The 20,315-nt window shown below is 40.3% G+C and overlaps 1 protein-coding gene across 2 annotated transcripts in view; it reads left to right on the forward strand.

The window, feature by feature from the left end:
* The first annotated feature begins 16,985 nt into the window (after positions 1-16,985).
* Positions 16,986-20,315, forward strand: part of drn (zinc finger AN1-type doctor no) — a 70,190-nt gene continuing 66,860 nt past the window's right edge. Inside the window, exon 1 of one of the 2 annotated variants that reach the window (XM_083137069.1) lies at positions 16,986-17,315. The gene's annotated coding sequence lies outside the window, so the exon portion shown is untranslated. Of the gene's footprint in view, positions 17,316-17,450; positions 17,654-20,315 lie in introns of those variants that run through there. The other variant, XM_083137070.1, reaches the window with a different exon arrangement.

Genomic DNA, 20,315 nt, shown 5'->3' on the forward strand with positions numbered 1-20,315 from the left:
ACGTTTGGAACGGACGACTGGAGGTAATTGCAGTCTACACAGTGGTTTGGTGTTTCCGAGGTACTTTGTTGAACGCCTTGCTGCGAAGGGATATCTGGCTCGAACGACACTTTTCAGGTGGCAACAACTAGGTTGTAGCCCCAAACATTCACCGGTGGAGCTCTGGTCACAGTACTTAGAGATATCAATACTGCTTATTTTGAAGCAAACCGTGTTTTGCAACCCACACTTGCAACACGTGCTTGTACAGGAGCAACCTGTGTTTGCAACCCACTTATATCTGGAGCAAACTGTGCACGCAATTCCCATTTGCAGCACTTGTGTGAATTCTGTCTTGTTTAGAAGAAATTCAAAGATTCCTGGGATCTAGTTGCTAATAATTCCGCTTTGACCCCGACGGCTCAACATACATGGAACCTTACGGGAACAAAGGACTACCTGCCATCATGCCAGAACCACCTCCCCGACCACCTTCTGGAAGTGGCGCCCAAGAGAAGCGTTCCCATGAAAAAGAACGTAGGAGAAGAGACTCTCAACGATCACTTGTGACAGATAGATCCCGATCCAGGTCCCCAACTAAGATAGTGGCAACAGAAACCAAACAACCAAGCCATCAGAAGACTTCCACTCAATACCATGAAAACTAAGTCAATCCCATTCACAACTTTTTACTCACCAATTACGATCCTAAATTTTCCAATCCAAAACAAGTCCTAAACCAGCTCTTAAAGTATCTGCCACGAGCCATGATCGAACAGATAGTGTTCAGAAAGAACGGGATTATCATAAAATCCCGTGATGCAACCCTCATGACCACCATAAGGAACAAGGTCAGTTACGAAATTTTCGGCCCTAAGGCCACCTTTTCTCAACTCAAGCAGGCTACTCAAAGACAAGCTCCCCCACCATAACGGACACCAATGCTGTCTGTAGTCATTCGAGGAGTCGATCTATCCCTTACCGATGAAGAAGTAACTGAAGAACTAAAACTTGAAGGACACACCATAGCTCGCTGCCTGCGAATCCACAGTAACCACGGTCCTACATATATGATCCGGGTTTTAACACCGGATCAACACACCATAGATAATCTTCTTCAAAGTGGAGCTTATATATAAAAAGGAAAATATCGAGTGGAACCATCCAAATCACAAGCACCACTTCCAATCCGCTGCGAAAATTGTCAAGAATATAATACTCACCACACCAACCAATGTCACAAAAACCCAAGTGCGGCTACTGTGCAGATGACCATAGCACCAAAGAATGTCGAAACTTGCGACAACCACCAAAATGCGCTACGTGTAACGACCAGCACCCAACGTACAGCTACCGCTGCAAATCCAGGCCGAAACCTGAAGAAGATCACCCAGAGCTGACGGTTCCAATTCGAATTCCAGAATCAAACACGGAAGACCTTCTCAACACACCAGTTACACCAGGCAAAATGCTCAACTTTCTGACGGTGACTCTTCAAAATATCCACCGATTTATAAGACCCCATATATTACAACAAATCACCTATGCCGCTAAGAGCATACTTAATGTTCAATTTCATGCTACCTATTCTGGTCCGTATGTACACTTTTACTCGAACCAACATGAAACTGCAGTTTGAAGCTGTTTATAATACATTGATAATGGATTTGAAGGTTTTATTTTTGAATATCCGTTCACTTCCATTCCATAAAATTCTATTTGAACAACTATTAGTAGAGGAAGGGATAACAGCGTTTCTTTTGAATGAAACCTTCCTCACACCATGGACACCCTGTCGTATACCATATTATACGATACATCGATGTGATAATCCACAACCAGGACTGAGGGCAAGTGGAGGCACTGCAATAGGTTTCTCCCCAAAAATCCCCTTTCGACATCACCAAATTCCAAGAATGAATATACCAGAACATAATGTAACTATATTGTATCTAAAAAGTATGAGTATTACCTTGGTCACAATTTACGTGCGACCAAAACATCCAATTCCTTACGACTTTATGCAGCATGTATCACTAAAATTTCGGAATTATATCATAATGGCCGACATCAACATACATAGTCGACCTCTCCTAGAACGAACGCAATTCTCTCAGTTCATTACCACTCAAACCACTGGAATAAAACATCATATTCCAGAGCATACAAGACTCATCTCTCAGTCAACTCCAGATATTGTTATCACTTCTGCAAATCTCGCACAGAAATGCACTATTAAAGTTCTTGGCACACTAGGTAGTGACCACCTGCCAATAAAACTTACACTTCTCTGCAGAAACAATGTAACCACTGGTCCATCACGCTCGATATGTTCTCCATTACGATAAAGCGAATTGGCCAGCCTACAGAGATCATATCCAAGAAGCGACATCGGATTTAATAATTACTACCACAGAAGAAGACCTTACCAATGTGGTCGATCGGATTACTCGAGAAATTCAAACGCAACTTCTCTGCATGTGCCACGAACTAAAGTTCTTCCCAACAAACCAAATCTTCCTCCTCGATATCTAACCATGATAACTCGTTCCCGTCAGCTGTACAGGGACTATATTCGAACCGGTAACCTTGGTTCCCTGCGACATCATCGTCAATTACAGCGCACTGTGCACAATTACATCGTTGCTTACAAAACGTTCAACTGGACTCATGCTTGCAACCAGCTGAATAGATCTTCAAATACAACCCAATTCTGGTATAGACTCAAAGGTCTAACTGGGCAAAAATCATCCACCTCATACCCTGTATTTCTTCAAGAAACACCTCTGCAAACTGATGAAGAAAAAGCTGACGCATTCGCTGGCAATCTGCAAGACATATTCACTCCGATTTCTCCAGAACTACCAATACGCCGTCACCCGGTGGATTCCTTTAATTTCAATGATGATGATTTAAAACCTGCAAATACTCATACTCTACCAGACGATAATATATTAACCAACCCCATCATCGCGGAAATATACAACTGACGCTACAACACAGACGAAATACTGCCCCTGGATTCGATTCTCTTTCTTACCGACTTATTAAAGAATGCCCCATTGCTGTCCTTACCATCTTGGCAGGGATATACACATTCATCCTTCGCACTGGGTTTTTTCCTATAGTGGAAAGCATCAAAAAGCTTGATGTTTCTCAAACCCAACAAATCTCCACAATCGATAAACTCCTATCGACCAATACAACTTACATCTGTGTTCAGTAAAATTCTCGAAAAGATTCTGGTAAAGAGACTCCATGCACACTTGACTACAAAAAACTTACTTCCTCTCCAACAAGCAGGATTTAGACCTTCCTTTTGTGTTAACGATCAACTCCTTCGGCTTACTACTATGATTACCAATCAACACAATGCCTTAAAACCATCCTGCTTATTGTTATTCGACCTAGAAAAGGCATTTGATAAGGTGTGTCTTCCAGGCCTCATCTATAAACTAACCAAATTTCAATTCCTGTTATATTCGTTTGATTTATAACTTCATATCAAATCGAATATCCTATGTATCTATCTACAATAGCTTATCACACCCAATAATTCTCCACTCGGGAGTCCCACAAGGTTCAGTACTCTCACCGTTGTTATATTTACTGTATTTGGCAGATTTACCTTGTCCCCCACCTGATGTTCATACATTCCAATATGCTGACGATACAGGCTTTCTGGCGTTAGGGCGAACAATCCATCAATTGAATCAGCACCTACAAAAGACAGTCGATGTCTTTGTTTCCTGGTGCCGCCGTTGGAGACTCCTAATAAATTGTAGCAAGACAAAAGCAATAGTATTCCTGCCAAAGGGTTGTCGTTCACGGGTCCATAGAAATCCAGATTTGCTAGCTATCAAGGTTCAAAACTCCCTAATAAAATCTTCCAAAACATTGACGTACCTCGGTATCGTTTTCGATCAACACCTCACTTGGAAAGCTCACCTTGATATTTTAACCAGTAAAGCTAAAATAAGACTAAACCTAATGAAACGTGTGTGTGGAACAACCTGGGGCTTGAAGGCTGAACTGGTTATCATGACATATAAAGCTATGCTCCGTCCAATTCTTACCTATGGTTTCACAGCCTGGACATCTGCAGCACCACCCTTCTACGAAAAACTTCAAATACTAGAAAGACATGCTCTTCGCACTGCCTGGGATATCCTTACCCAGCCATACCAGATTATTGTATGCCAGGATGACTTTTTCACACATCTTGTTCCATCTAGAAACACTTCGCATCCGCTACATAACCTCACGGGTTGCACAGGAACATCCACTGCTGCAGAATACGACCTATTATGATGCTCTTCACGACAATCCGCCCCGTTATTACCATACTCCGTTATCACTGCTCCTCACGCTTTATCTTAATACCTCACCTCCAAATCATCCTGATAGAGACCGCTTCGAAATATATAATGTTGATGCACCTCTTCCGCATATATACCCCACACTCGCCTAATATTCAATACGACCCTGTCATCAAACATGACAGGCTTAATATTTTTCCTGACTCAAATATATAAAATTACACGTTAACTTAGGACGCACAGTTTTATTTATTTTTTCACTCAACCACTTTTATTCAAAATACACATAGACCAACAATCGTATTTTCAAAATCAAAATCGCTAAATACCACTTCCCTTACAGAGGGCGTAACCCTCTAACAGGTAGCTAGCTTGGCTAGCAAGGGGAAAAAATATTATTTGTCTTATGCGTCCAGCTGAGCATTTTCATTCTTGATTTCGATTCCTCTTTTTTAAATAGGTCAGACCAGACTTGATTTTCTGCCTAATCAGGAAAATAAAAACATGTTTGTCTTTAGCTCCAATCTCAGTGTGTAACGTGTCTTTTCTCTTTGACTTTAGAAGTTTTGTTTTATGAGGTACGTGTAACGTTTGGGTAAATGTCGAATGTAGTTTCATATGGTAGCTAATGTGCATAAAAGCAGCCCTCAGCCTCAACAGGATTTTCCACTTCAAACAAAGTATTAAGAATTGTAAATTCGAATTATGTAAAAATGTATTTAGAAATTGTACTTATTATCGTTTCTGAGGAAATTCGGTAAAACTATGTAGTGGAATGTGCAAATGTTAAGATTAGTTATTGGAGCGCTCTGAACCGAATGGAAACATCTGGTAACTTAACCTCACAAAAGAATCTCTACAATTCCATTTTCAGAAAATGAAAATATTAAATACTATCTTCCACAAATACTAAAAGATGCATTGATAAAATTAATTGAAAAGTATAAAAATAAATTAATTACCGTGTATGATATTGTACTGTATCAGAGACTGTTTCTGTCGAAGAGCACCTGGGTGATATTCAAAAGAAAGAGGACAAAACAAACATGCCGTTACGCCCTGACTAGGCAGTGATAGAAAAACTAAAATACTACTTTCTTCTTTCTTCTTCTCTTCGTCTTGGTTTTCTTCTTTCGGTGACTATGGCTGGCATAATGGCGTGGGCAAGATCTATACAAGATGAGATGCGACTTATCGCAGTCTCGTCTCGACTCGTGAATGAGGAAGGTCATCTCGCCTCGTCTCAAGTTGCAAACGGTTGCGTCGTTCTCATTCTCGTCTCGAAACATCCGTTTACCTTCAGGTTAACGTTAAACAATAACCCAGATTCATGTACAGTCGGGGACACTTCTGGGTTGAAACGATTCCATTGCATTGTTGCAACCCAGGAGTGCTCGTGACTGTACAACCACTCGGAGAAGTAGTTCAGTTTGGTATGATCCTTCGTTCTCCTCTCCTCAAACAAGCCTCAAAGGGTTTAATTTCGTTCTCGTCTCGATTTTATCCGACCTTCGTGACGGAGTGGTTAGCACAACGCACTACCACGCCATGGAAGACGGTTTCGAATCCCGCCCTGGGCATGGGTGTTCTTTGTGAGTCAATTTCATCATATCATCGCCCATCCTCATCTTCGCGATTAGCCAAAAGTGGGAGAAGAGCGAAGTAAAATAAACTAAATCGATCAATCAATCGTCTTCTGTTCGCAGTCTCGGTCCCATCTCTAATTTTGAGATACGATCGAGACTTCTTTCGTCTCAACACAAGCTCCTCACGATATTACTTTCAAGGAAGAATGCAATTAAGGCGGAATAATTTTGGTAACATCTGTGGCTGTTGTGCATTAGGAGCTTGGGAGAGAGTCATAACTCCCGAAGCAGCCAATCAACAAGTGAGCTGCTGATGTCATCTCAACCGTGCACCTATCGATAACACTCTTGCTCACGATCTAGACTGTTGGTAGACTCGCTAGCCAGAAGTGCACACTCCACTGAGTGTACAGATTAAGCCAATGTGGAGATTTCAATTCAGCAAGTGTGGAATATACCTCATGACAGAGGGAAAGCCTATTACTTCGAAAGCCTCATCATCACAATATATTAGAGAAACGAATGGTATTTAGGGCTTGTTATACGAGGGTCGTCTTCAAACTTCGAGAGAAACTTTATTTCCAGGTAAATATTTCATGTTTTTAAGGCGACGTAAAGCAATTAGAGCGCCGAAAGTCGTATTTACGACGTTATGAAGTAGACTGAAAAGCTATTAACGGTAAATTTCTAGCCTTACCTGGGTGATTAGAGAAATAAAAGATAGTTACCATTAGAGATAGTTAACGCAATTGCCTTAGCTAACAAAAAAGCCCACACTGTGACGGATGTTAACGAATATTCAAATCTTCGTCGCTATAAAACATATTGGGCTTAATACCTTCTGAACACCGCTGAGAGGGAACAGTTCTTCATAGTAAAAATTGCAAGAAAGTACTATAAATCCAATGTTTGTGTGTCTAGTGCGATGTACAGTGCCTTAGTTCTAATCCACGGCCAGTGGCGTGCTCAGGATTTTCGAGAGGGAGGGGTTACGTATACTTTTTCTTCGTAGTCTGCACTCATTTTGTCATATTTTCCTACCTTTGACGTTCTTACTTTTATAAATGCTGGGACAAAGGGGGTGGGTTATAACCCCCAGCAACCCCCCCCCCTTTGGGCACGCCACTGTCCACGGTGTATTCACCCTATCTCCTGTCGTACGTACGTAATGTAAATACTGATGAAAGTTCCTGTAGCCAGTTTATCACAAACACTTCAAAATCATTTCAAAAGAAATTGTTAATGCACACAAAAGAGCACCACTTATTCCAAAAATTACACATGCCGTTAAAAATTTAACAGCCTGCTCCTTAGTTTAGAAAACGGTACACAACCATTTTTTCTTTCAATTTGAATATTTTACTGTGCATAAAGATAAATAATGATTATAAATTACACTTGCTCCTACCATAATTATATTGTTTAAAAAGGATTCATTCAAATTACCACTTTAAAAAACGGCCACGATCATATTTGTGACGGTATATTTAAAAAATGCGTCCAGGGCACACTCCTTGCCCAAAAGTAAAACAGAAAAACTTTGCTGTCTTAGACTGTTACTTCTTCAGTAAACTTATTACAGGGTGCTTTTTTCGGAGTTTGCCCCTCCTGAAAAAAAATCTGGCGGCTCCCATGTTGCAAACATATGTACTATTTTGTGCATAGGTTTTAACAATTCGCACGTACGGAGTTCCAACATATATTTCGCTATTCAAATATAAAGTACGCAATTTGGTTATTCTCTACATTCGTTCACGAATACTGGAAATTCCCTACAAAATGCAAAATATGCAGTGACTCACTCACAATGGCGGTTGAAGGAACCTAATCCTGTTATTTTGATTTCATTATGTAGGCACTAAATAAACACATACCTGCAATTAATATGTTCTTTTAAAAAAAAGTGAACGCCACGAAAACTGTCCAGTCAAGGTCGAACCTTCCCCTTGCCTCCTCCACACCCCTGGCCCTCCAGGGTTGCCACACTTATTCTAAGCTGCTCGGTCGACACTTCGCGCTCTGTACGTATGTGGCCGATTGCGTCTTCGATGGCGTATTGTGTACGGATGATTTGATTTTGCATTCATTATGAATGACATTGAGGAGCAGCGTCCTACGTGCGATACAATAGCAGGTGGAAGTGATGGTACTCTACGCACCTGGCGAACGGGCATTTAAAAACAAAGTAAGGTAATAATTCGAAACGTTTACAACTTTTTCAGAAATCTTGCATATAACGAAGAAGCAAAGAACAACCTCAACTTTGCACAAATACAAAAACTGTCGGCGGAAGCTTCTGGGGTTTCTGGAAAGTCTGTCGGCAGAGGCTCGAGGTGTGAACGTTGTCTTCGAGTCACCAACAAAGAGTTACAAACGGGAACGCAAAAGCACTTAAATAAACGATTAACATTTGCTTTGATAAAGTAGCGGCGGTCTCTACAAAGATCAGCGGCTGCTGTCTCTCTTTCGACTGCATTGTTGTTAAGAATTGTTTCCCCTTTTGTATATTTGTCGTTTTCGGTTTACATTCTATAACCACTTTCTTGAAGTGAAACGTAATATACAGTGCGTCCATTTCGATCTTCAGCCGAGAGATCGGGAGAAGCGTGGCGGGAGGCGCTGACGGAGATGCCGACATTTGCGGCCTGTAATACCCGCTTATTTTTATGGACATATGCAGACATTTATATAAATATTGCAAAACGAGCACTAACCTGTGTTATAATTTATCATCTGTAATTCATCCAAGTTCTGCCCTTATATACACAAAAAAATACGCTTTAGAAACGATGTTAAGAGCCACAGATAATAGAACATTTTAATCATAATTTTGACCAGTAACGTCCTGCTTAAGTTTCTATCCTTGAAAGAGTTTTGTGGCGATGGGAATCGTTTGAAGGTTTCGAATGTGCAACACTGTATCAAGATTACGCTGCAGACGAAACCGTTAAAAGTAGATGGTTTTCGTGAGCTTCCTTGCAATCAGAAATCTCCGAACTCGAGTTTTTTTGTTCCTTCGCGACTAGATGAAGACAGAGCTGTGAATATAGTGGCGAGCAATGTAAACCAAGAGCGTGTTAATTTCGTACTGTGGGCAAGAGTGTTATTCTTGGTTACTTGCAGTTACTTGTTTGTGTTATTGCAGTGTGTATGTGTGTTGTGTCAGTTAGACGATTGGAATGCCAGCCGCAAGGTTCACGTTAGAACAAAGATTTATTATGTATGACACGTACATGAAAACAGACTTGTGTCGAGACGTGTGTAGGCAATTTGTAGAGAAATTCCCAGGCGTTTCAACTCCACATAGAGATACGGTTAGACATCTTTTCGTTAAATTACGAGAAACTGGATCGTTAAATTTTAAAACACCTAAGCAAAAACGACGGATTCTATCCGAAGCAAAACTCGATGATATTGGTGCAGCGTTAGAACGTTCTCCAAACAAACCTCTACGCTGAGTTTCACAGGAGATGGGCGTGTCAAATTCATCAGCACATACAGCCACTAAGCTATTAAAATTAAAACCGTAATCTTATAACACAGGTTAGTGCTCGTTTTGCAATATTTATATAAATGGCTGCATATGTCCATAAAAATAAGCGGGCATTACAGGCCGCAAATGTCGGCATCTCCGTCAGCGCCGCCCGCCACGCTTCTCCCGATCTCTCGGCTGAAGATCGAAATGGACGCACGGTAGTATGCCATCGGCCTTCCTTGAACAAGCCGCATTCGTTTCAAATTACAAAACATGTGTTTGTTGGCTATTTTAAAATCTTGCAAGAATGAAACACCAACTCGGTGGCACAGTGCAATAAGCGGCCGAATTTTGCTCTCGCTACTGAAGCTCAGTGGTTAGAGTCCCGGCCTTCTGTTCTTTGTAAGTAAGTGTCCGTTCATCAACATTATCCAATCCTCATCGTCGCGATTGGTCAAACATGGCAGAAAATCGTTTCTAAATTACACAACAAAAGTTGATTGGTGTTAACATCCGTACATGTTTGTTTCATGTTGTCCCTTAATTTCATTCGGCATTCCCCCCGGCAGCTCTAGATGATAATCCTGATGCGGCCCCTGTCATAGAGAGAGATAGTGATGATTCTTACTGTGGACGAAGTACAAATATGTGGACTTGCCGGAAATATTTTGTTCCCCCAGTAAGTAGCCGGGCACATGTCACAGGCAGCGCTCAGAAGAGCGCAAGATCGAAGCACGGTAAAATCCGTTCAAATAAAACATAAAATACAGTTGACATGTGACTCTAAAGACGCGGTATTTGTTCTTAAAATTAATTTCAATGTTTTATTACAAACTTTCACGCTGAAAGTTTTTATGTAATCAAATAGAACGCGAGTTAGCCAGCGACGATATTTTACGTTACATAACCCGAAAATTTTTGCGAATCTTTGAACATTTTACTTTTTACATCACATGCTTATATATTTTGTGTTTGAGATATATACTGTAGGCATCTATGAACCTTAAGAATGCTTCGCTATTTTTTCCAACCCTCTTGTGTTACTGCTTCTATTATTTTTTACAGTTTGAAGTAAAAAATAATAATTTCCTTGTGAATTTCACGGAAACATGTTTCTATTTTTTTTCTAAATGGCCAAAAAAGTATTTCAGTGTAAAAAATACCTCATAATGTTATTTACGTTAAGTACTATTTTTTAACATTTTTTTTCTGAATTAATATTTAAAGTTAAAATTGTTGCTTATTGGCAACACTGTACGTGGATGGTCTGACCTTGACTGGACAGTTTTCGTGCCGTTTACTTTAGTAACACTTGAACTATTTACAAAAATAAACCTACAATGTTTCGTCATTAAAACCGTAAATGTATAACATGGTCATGTTTTATTGAAAAGTAGGAAAAGGGGACCAGGGTGGAAAGTAGTGGGCGCCAAAACTCCAACTCGCCGGGGTGAAAATGTTATCTTGAGCAGCCCCTGTTCACTCTCTCTCTCTCTCTCTCTCTCTCTCTCCCACGCATTACTGAATCAGGGTTGCCACTTGCATACTTCGCTGTCAAGATCATAATTTGTTTGGGGTCCACTTTATGCTCAGATAGGCTAATCGCAACTGCTTAGAGTGTTAAGAATGGATACCAAGCCACTGTGCAATGTGCCTCCACCGGGAATCGAACCAGAGGCCTCTTGCTTAGAAGACACCACTAGAGCATCGAGTGTATTCTCTGTCGTGTAATATATTAAGATGCTATGGAACACTTTCACTTAACCCTAGCTTACCCGAGGGGGAAGGGGGGGGGGTTGTCACGCCAACCACCTATTAGATCTTACATTTTTCAACTGAAAATTTTTATAAAAAATTGAAAATAAATTACATTTTTTCCCTAGGGTGTTCTCAGTTTTCTGTATAAGTTTTGTTCATAAGAACATAAAGGAGCTAGGAGGCAAAATGCTCTTTGGCCTATCAGGCGCCAGCTTTGAATAATTGTCATTCGAGGCACTCATGCTAGTGACAGTATACTTGGTTGGTAATGATGGTATTTTTTGTAATTATTATAATTAATGTGTAACTGCACCTAAATAAACAAAAAAAAACAGCTCTGATGAAAAATTTATATGGATTTTGCGAGTTAGTGAATGATAAAATATGTGTGTGACACTCATTCAATAATTAGTTATTAATATTTATTAATTATGGTAATTTTTGTAATAGGTATAATTAATAATTAACTAAACTTATAAGGAAGAAAAGAACAGTGATTCGATAAAAATGTTTCTTTAATTTTAGTGATGTAAAAAAGGGAAAGGCCCGTGACCCCCTCCCCCTCAGGTAAGTAAGTTTAACGTGCGGCATGGGTAAGGTAGGGTAAACACATACGCCAGGTTGAATCTTCCCCTCAAAAGGTGTGTTTATCATTATACACACAGCACACGTGTCACTTACCGTATGCTTTTGCACTGAAGGTAAGCTTCGTAATTGTTGTCCAGAGATGTTCCGGCGTGTGCTTTCACTCCTCTCGGCTAGCAAGACAGGGACGTAACCAGCAACTTCTTTTCGGGTGGGGCCCTACCTTTGCTGAAAGGAAAAAAAAAGTGTTCGTAGAAAATAATACTGAAATAGCAATTTACAAAGTGCCTAACTAACAGAAAAAACTGACGCTCTAGTATTCATAAAACCCGAAGGTTTATGCCTGCAGCAACATAAGCCATCCATTTGTCCCTATCCTGGGCAAGATATATCCAATCTTTTCCGTCCTTACATATTCTCTTTAGGTCAATCGTCGGCTTGGCCTTCCTACAGGTTTCTTACCATCAGGTTTTCCAACAAAAATCTTGTAAACTCTTCTTTCCTCTTCCATTCGTGCCACAAGCCCTGCCCACCTGTCTTCTTCTTATTTTTTTTTATTTTTTTTGGTGGACATGAATACAAATTGTATTGATAGGGACAGATGGAAGGCCTGTGTTGCTGCAGCCATGAACCTTCGGGTTTGAGAAGGCTAGAGAGTTAGTTAGTTAGTTAGAATACAAATTGTGCAGTTCTAAATTGCGTAACCTTCTCCACTCACCTGTCTCCTCATCCCTTGTACATTATTCATAAATTAAAATTCATATATTTATAAAGCTCATACATTTTTCATATAAAATAGCTTATTTAGTTCTAAATATAATAAATTAGTTCTAAATATATATATAAGTTAGTTCTAAATATTGTAATTTAGTTCTAAACACAAAAAAGCGAACAGCCGGTTAGTGTTATAACATCTGCCAGTTTCATTATATCGTCACTCATCCTCATGGTCGCCATTGGCCAGAAGTGAAAGAAAAGCGACGTTAAATAACAAATACCAAATGAAATGAGTCTATAATGAAACTACCTTGGTCGGCAACTGTAATGTATTTTTTTAAGCATGGAAACAAGGGTTAGTGTTACCCAAGTACTGCACGCAATCCCCCACGCATAAAATGACCACCGATTACCATTCTTGTTTTTGAACAACTTTTAAAACTAAGATTAAAAATGACAGGAAATATTTTATTGTGTGCCCTGCCCCTCCCCTAGAACGCTGCTATACAATGTCCACATTTACAATTTGAGCCACCTCAGAAAATATCCTGCACACGCTACTGGACGCTAAAATCAAGAAATTCGTACCTTATTTTTTATCCAATGAAGATGGTTAGCCATTTTTCTTGCGGGACAATAACGCATAAAACTTTATATAGCTAAAAAATGTTGTTTCTCTGGAATTTTCGTAGTTTTATTACCATGAATATCATTGTTAACAGCTACTTTGCTTTCTCATTGTTGCTACCTTCTGGTTTAAGTGTTGTACACACAGCAATTGCTGGGAATTCACAGAAAGCAATATCATCTGTAATGAAATATCCATACAATTTCACTGTTCGAATTACATGAACTTGTCCATATCTCAAAGGGGGATGGGCAAGTGCCCACTCTGACCCCCCTTGAGACACCCTTGCTTAATGATGTCATTGGCAATAAATCACAAAAGAAAGTTGTTGCTTTGGATTAAAAGTATTTCTGTGTGACTTTGTCAACATGAGATAAAAAGAAAGACATTTTTAAAATGTTAAAAGATTAACCTGCGCTGTTTCGTGCAAGGGGGGCGTCGTGAGCGACTTCCATCGAGGACTTATTTTATTCTTTTTTATATTGATAAATAATTTACACAGTTGGAATGAAATTATAACACACACAGTGTCAAGTAAGAAACATGCAAGAGCGGAATAAAGGGGGACAGAGAGGGTGCCCCACTACTCGAGGGGCGACAGACCTTTAATGGCCTTATTTTATATGTTCAATAACATGCACGGTTGAAATGCAATGAAGCAAATATTGTGGTATTTTACGAAGAACTACTGTTATGGGGTAGCAGGAAGCTTAACGGTGAGTGCAGCCAGTGACTAAAATAGGGGCGACAAATGGCAGGAGCGACGAATGATAAAGGGGCAACGAGAGAAAGGGCGAAGAAAAATAAGAATGATGATGGATGGGGGCAAATAAAGGCTCTGTCCGAAAGGTATGGTTTTGGCGGAAGTGACGTCACCTAGTACAGTTCGAAAGCACCAAGAACAGGAGTACGCAAGTGCATAACTCGCAGTGCAGATGGAAGCTGACTCGGTCACGTGATTTCCACACTCGTGGTTCGTTTGTTTAAAATCGCGGAGGTAGAAAGCCAGCAACACAGGTTAAATATACGTTATGGGTCAGCAAGTTGTTGGTTAAAGTGCTTCTAATGTGTGGAAATGTATGTGTACGAACATTTGAAAATGCAACGTGATTTCTATGGTGAAAAACAAGTGTTTATGACGTGAGGAAAACAACGAGTACTCAGTTTTATCTACTGATCGTATTTGGCGCTGCAGTCGAAGTGCAATTCGAAAGACTTTTACTTCCAGTCCACGACTTCAAGACCGCACTCCAAGAGCGTACTCGGAGGATGCTCGCTTCAAGTACGGGCTTGAACCTTTGGGACACGGCCAAAGATAAAAATGACGAATGATGAGGGCGAACAAAGAAAAGAATGACGAAGGATAGCGGCGACGAATGATATAGGGCGAAGAATGGAGTCGACGAAAGATAGGAGGTGCAAATGAGAATGACGAAGGATAGGGGCAACGAATGATAAGGGGGGCGAAGAAAGGTAAGAATGACGAAGGATTCGGGCGACGAGAGACAGGAAGCGACGAATAATAAGGGAGCGAAAGATAAGAATGATGAAGGATGCGGGAGACGAAAGATAGGAGGTGACGAGAGACAGGGGGCAAAGAAAAATAAAAATGACGAAGGATGGGGCGATGAAAGATATGAGGTGACGCATGATAAGGTGCGTGAACGGGTGACAGAGGACGAACAAAGATAAGAATGACGAAATATAGGAGCGACGAAAACAGTACGCAACGAATGATATCGGGGCGAACAAACGTAAGGATGACGAAGGAAGGGGGAGGGGCAACAAAAGATAGGCACGGAATGCACGAAATAAATTTAAGGTGAAGGACTAGTGTAATATTACTAGGGTAGATCAAAGAAGACGTGAGGTGACCGCCTCTTCACAGAAGATCTAAAAATACTCCCGCCACCTCTGCTTCCTCACTAATTTTTTTCATGTGCAGTCACTGTGGAAAAGCAGAAGCCAGGGAGAGAGAGGATCTGACATGTAACCACTGCGCCACTAGGACGATGATGAAAAAAATTAGGCGAAGTATAACTATACTCCGTCCCAGCTAAATGTGGAACAGGCAAACGAAAACAAGTCTAAACAAGTCTCTGCTGAAATGGGTGTCCGCCCACTCCGAGAGAACGTCTTTAATCCGCCACTGGTTTCGTGTGAGCGTATGAAAGCTTTTCACCAAAGGTGGCGATCGGGTTTCAAAACTGAGGGAGGGCAAGGACAGTTTATTTTCCCTTGGTACATAAGGTTTAACATAGTGCGGGGACAAAAGTGGCAAAAAGTGGGGGAGGGGGACTGCCCCTTCCTAATAGTCACCACTGCTTTTCACTGTTATCCGGTTTCTTGAGTGTGTGTTTATATATTCAGTTAGGTGGCAGAGCGTTTGGAAATATTTTGCGCGGGAGCCCAAATTTGTAGATTCGGCACTGCTCATATCATTTTTAAAATCCTGGACACGCCACTGAAACTGATGCATACAGGCCATTCTTCAAGGAATCTGTCTCGTTACCTTTCCCTGCAGAAACAGCAGCACGTGTGCCACAGATGGAAACGACAAATCCTTTAATATACGAACAGACGGGAAATGGTCGCTCTCGGGACAGGCGCGTCGCCTGATAATGTTCGCATGAGCACGTGAACACTCATGTATATGTCTTAAGTTACGTACATATTAAATGCACACACGTAATCGAAAAAAAATACTATGTTCGATGTACGAGTATATATACACAATTTACTCCGTCAAGAATTATTTCATGTCTGATAACTTTTCTAGATAGTTGGTAACACTGACTCCCACGTTATTCCACGGAGGGCGTTGAACACAATTGCTATGCGTGTTGCATAGAACTGACAGCTAAGGGGCTGTTGACCACTATACCCCGAGGATGTTCACTTTGCTGTGCGAACACTGATGCAAGCGGCAATACTTCTTACATTCGGCACCAGAGTGCAGCATATACAAGGCATGTCTAGGGAGACTCGAAAAGAGCTGTGCTACATAGTTGCAAACTTTAGCGAGAATTCACTAAACCTGGCGGATTTTAAGGGGGGAGAGGGTCAATTTCCCCTAGGACCTTGTTGTATTACTTCAAATATAGCGTGATTTTTTGGGGGGAAATTGTTGAAAATAAATTGAACTGCTATTCTCAATTTTTCAATTGAAGATGAAGTTACAAGGGAGAAGAGTAAATCTGCATTCAGTACAAAAACATTAATGTGAACACTCGTATGCGAACCGCACGCGACGCCACTAATTCAGTACAAAAACATTAATGTGAACACTCGTATGCGAACCGCACGCGACGCCACTGTCTCGGGATATGAACATCTCTTAATAAAACTTAACGAGTCTTTGATGCAAATCAGCAAATGTATCAAGTACGATAAACAACAATGCATGAACTGGGCGAAAGGGCTAATCTCAGGGCTGGCCTCCGCGGCGGGGAACACTCTACGAAGCCATAGGTTCCGAGTTCGAATCCCTAGTTAGTCACTGCTGTCTCATTGTGTTTATCCAATCACCATTTTACCAGTTTATCATTCATCCTCATCGTCGCGATTAACCAGAGAGGTAGAAAAGCGGCGTAAAAGAAACAGATATAAGTTAATCTCAGAAGTTTCATCCCGTCGACTTCTTTACTAGCATGATCTCGTTTCCATACAGTACGAACGTCTTCAGTATGTTATCTTTATTAAAAAAAAAAGTCAGTGGAAATGATGAATCTGTAGTGCATGACTACATATTACAGACATACAAAATATAATGTTTTTCGAGGACTGGTAGCGCCGAAACAAGACCCAAAACGACAAAGGTTTTGCTGTTATTTACTCTGTTCGAAACGTTCACATATGAAAACTGCGTGCGCATTTGCAGCATGCGGTACTACGCTACGTTTAGCTTTTTCTGTGACTTGCTGCTACCCTGGGTGGAACTGGATGACGTCACTAAGGAATGAGAGTGTTTTATACTAGTAATCAGTTGCGAAAGACGATTGCAAATATGCTTCAGTCAGAAATATGAATAAATAAGATAACTGGACACAACTTTTTAAAAGGAAAACCCACATGTATTTGTAATTATTTAGCAAAAATAGCAAATTATCTCGCCCGTGATATTCCTCACAAAACAGCTGTGGATATTGTCCAATCAGATCAGAGAATTTGGTCACGTGAAAACGTCCTATGGGTGTTGTGTGGAGGAATGCCTTGTCATCAGTGAAACGAGAAAAGAAAAGGAATTAATTCGTGTGTACAAACATAGGGTACGTATTGATGTGATTATTTATATTTACAGTAATTTATATAATTTATTCTTTTGATGTGGGAAGAAGGAAAAGCTGCATGAGGAAGAAAAGTGGTGCTTGAGTTGTATGGGGCCATAGAGCAACGATGTAGTAGTCGCCATTTTCGTCTCGCTTTTATCCCCTGTGCGTGTGAAGTTGTGCAGATTTATTGTGTTGAAGACTGTGAAAAGAATATCGTGTGTGCGCGTGTGTTTCAAGAAAAATACTATTAAAAAATTTACGAATCCTGGTAGTTCACTGAGGCTACCTCTGTATCGGACAACTTTTTGAGGAAGATTGTTAAGTCTGAAGTCGAAGTAAGTGTTCTCAGTAGATTGCAGATAATGAGGACGTAAGCCTTTCCAGTTCCATTGGTGAAGTCACTTAAAATAGCAGCAACTTTCGGCAGAATTTTGAGGAAAGTTTTTGAGGTTAGACGTCCAAAATGAAACTACTGTTGGCTAGAATTTTACATGATTGCTTATGTAGCGTAGCACCTGTAGTTAAGTTATTTTGATGTAGGTCTCTTGCAGGTGTATTTGTTAACATTCTGCTCGTCATTGGCATTTTAGTCACTAGATTATTGGCGATAACTTCAAAATTCAAAGGCGCTCTCGCACTTCCGATTGTAGTTCAGGAAATGTTAACTCGGAACTAAGCAAATTTCCTTAAGGGTAGGTAGAAATTCGAGAAAATACATAGCCTACTCTATTCTTTTCTTATATGCAATTTTAGAAACTTCATGCTTCTCTTGATGTAAGTTTTCATAGTATGGGAACTATTTGTGTAGGGATAACAGTTGAGATGAGCTGGAGAATGTAGTCTCCAAAGCAAAAGATTAGAGGAATCGCTTAAAGATTGAATGATTTACAACAAATACTAATGTAGGAGCCTGTTAAACTATTTTTAGTTTCAAGTTCACCCTGGCGACTTCGATTTACATAGAAGTTTACACTTTTTTTCATAAAAGAAACTGTTTACATGCATATTGGCGTCCAAGGAAGATGTAGAAACTTTTGGTGTCAGTAATTGGTAATGTTGAAAATATGTAGTCGATATTTTCGCATTATTCTCTGCAGGTACATACATACTGATGGGCAGGTGACCTACCGTACATCCTCGAAAATTTCGACTTAATTTACAAGACTGATTTCAGTATTTTATGTATCATGAAATTTCGGTAACAGTTCGTTATATCGGAGACACATTTCTTCATTTTTACAGAAGAAACTACTTATGGAAATTAGTTTGGCCCAAGTTCATTTTGTCTTATTGCGATTTCATCATGCTACGAATGCAATTTTTACATGGTTCGATTTCGATTTATGTATGTTAACACATACTGCGGAGTTTTAGCGATAACTTACTAGGTGTTCTGTTGATATGGGTTTTCCACTTCTATATACTCCTATGTAATCCTACCGTTCGTTGACAACATTTGTTTACTATCGTCTTTCGGACGAACTTCCGCTCCTGTGTGGGTCACATTCGTGAGGTATGAAGGGGTTTTCGCCATCGGTTCACTGATTCAATCTTATATTGAATCGAAGATTCGGAAAATTTGTATGCCAAAGGAAACATCCAGGTGGGGGCTACAGATATTTTTCCAGGTTCTTCTAAGAAAGTGTGTTTTTAACTAGCACGGAAGGAAATTTTTAGAGATCTACATGATACGGAACTTAACTTCTGTAATATTAAAATTCGGTTTCTATTTACATTACCAGAAGCATCTCCGATTTCTTATACTCACGAAATACATTGTCTCAATGAATGATCTGAGGTTAACAACTGGGGGTGACGTGTAGAAATTGTTCATTGACGTGCAGAAGTTGAAAAATAAGGTTATCCATTTCCGGCATCCCATTCCATGTTACGAAAATGGTGTCTTCCGTGAGGAAGCATTGTTTGCCGTTATAGTGCTACAAAACGGTTCGTGATCGCAATTGGACCACAAACCATTCACGGTTAGGCAAGCATAGTTCAAATTTGGGGTCGTAGAACCATGCACGGGTAGCCCCAAAAGCCATTGCCAGATAGCCCCACGAACCATTCACAGTAAGCTTAGGTTAAGGTTGGGTTAGGCAAGCATAGTTGGGGACGTAGTATATCAATTACCCCAGGGGTGGAGCCTGGAATCTAGGGTAAATTTTCAGGATTTTTTTTTTTTTTAGCCCTGAAAAAGTGATGTCATTCTCGACGTTTTTTGCATTGTAAATGTCTGGAACTTATCGGAAATTGTTAGCTTTTGTACGAGAGCTGCAAAAACAATCACATAAGGTGAAAATGGCGTGTAGAATTCTAGATTTCCAGAGTTTCGGGAAATTTTCAATGTTTCCCCTTGTAGAAATCCTGACTTTTTCGGGAAATTGCAAATTTTTTCCCGTTCCGAATGTCGGGATTTTAAGAATTTCCCATCCCGACCCAAAAAATTCTGTCCCCCACACCGCTAATTACAATTACTAGATGTCGCTACTGCTTCTCTCAAAAACAAGAAACTCCTTTGGACCTCCTGCGAACATCCGGGGAGAGAGGGACAGCTAGAGGTTTTAGTCTGTGTCATGCATGAACTTTGCAAAATGCAGAGTTTTTTGCAAGGTACTTCGAACATCTTATTTTTCGCATAATTTGTGCTTCTTTCAGGAGATAACTGTTCTAATTAATTTCTGTAACATTGTAAATTACCTCAGCAGTACTTTACGATACTTCCTTTTGCTTCCATGAACGGAGAGTGCCTTGTGTATCGGGAGGAGACATTGTTGTGCGAGGTATTTTTAAAATATATTTTTTCAACACTAACAAGTATTTTTCCGAAATCCAAACACTGCAAAATGCTTTAAGGAAGGTTCAAATTTCATGTGACAATGATTGCCAAAGTCCTACGATAGGTAGAGTTTCTGCTACGAGATTTTGAAAAACAGCATAAAAAAATCTGAACAGTTACCCAAACCTAGCCTAACCTTTTCGGAATGGTTCGTGGGG

The sequence above is a fragment of the Lepisma saccharinum genome, chromosome 15, assembly GCF_977018435.1.
Source record: "Lepisma saccharinum chromosome 15, izLepSacc3.1, whole genome shotgun sequence".
Taxonomy (NCBI): domain Eukaryota; kingdom Metazoa; phylum Arthropoda; class Insecta; order Zygentoma; family Lepismatidae; genus Lepisma; species Lepisma saccharinum.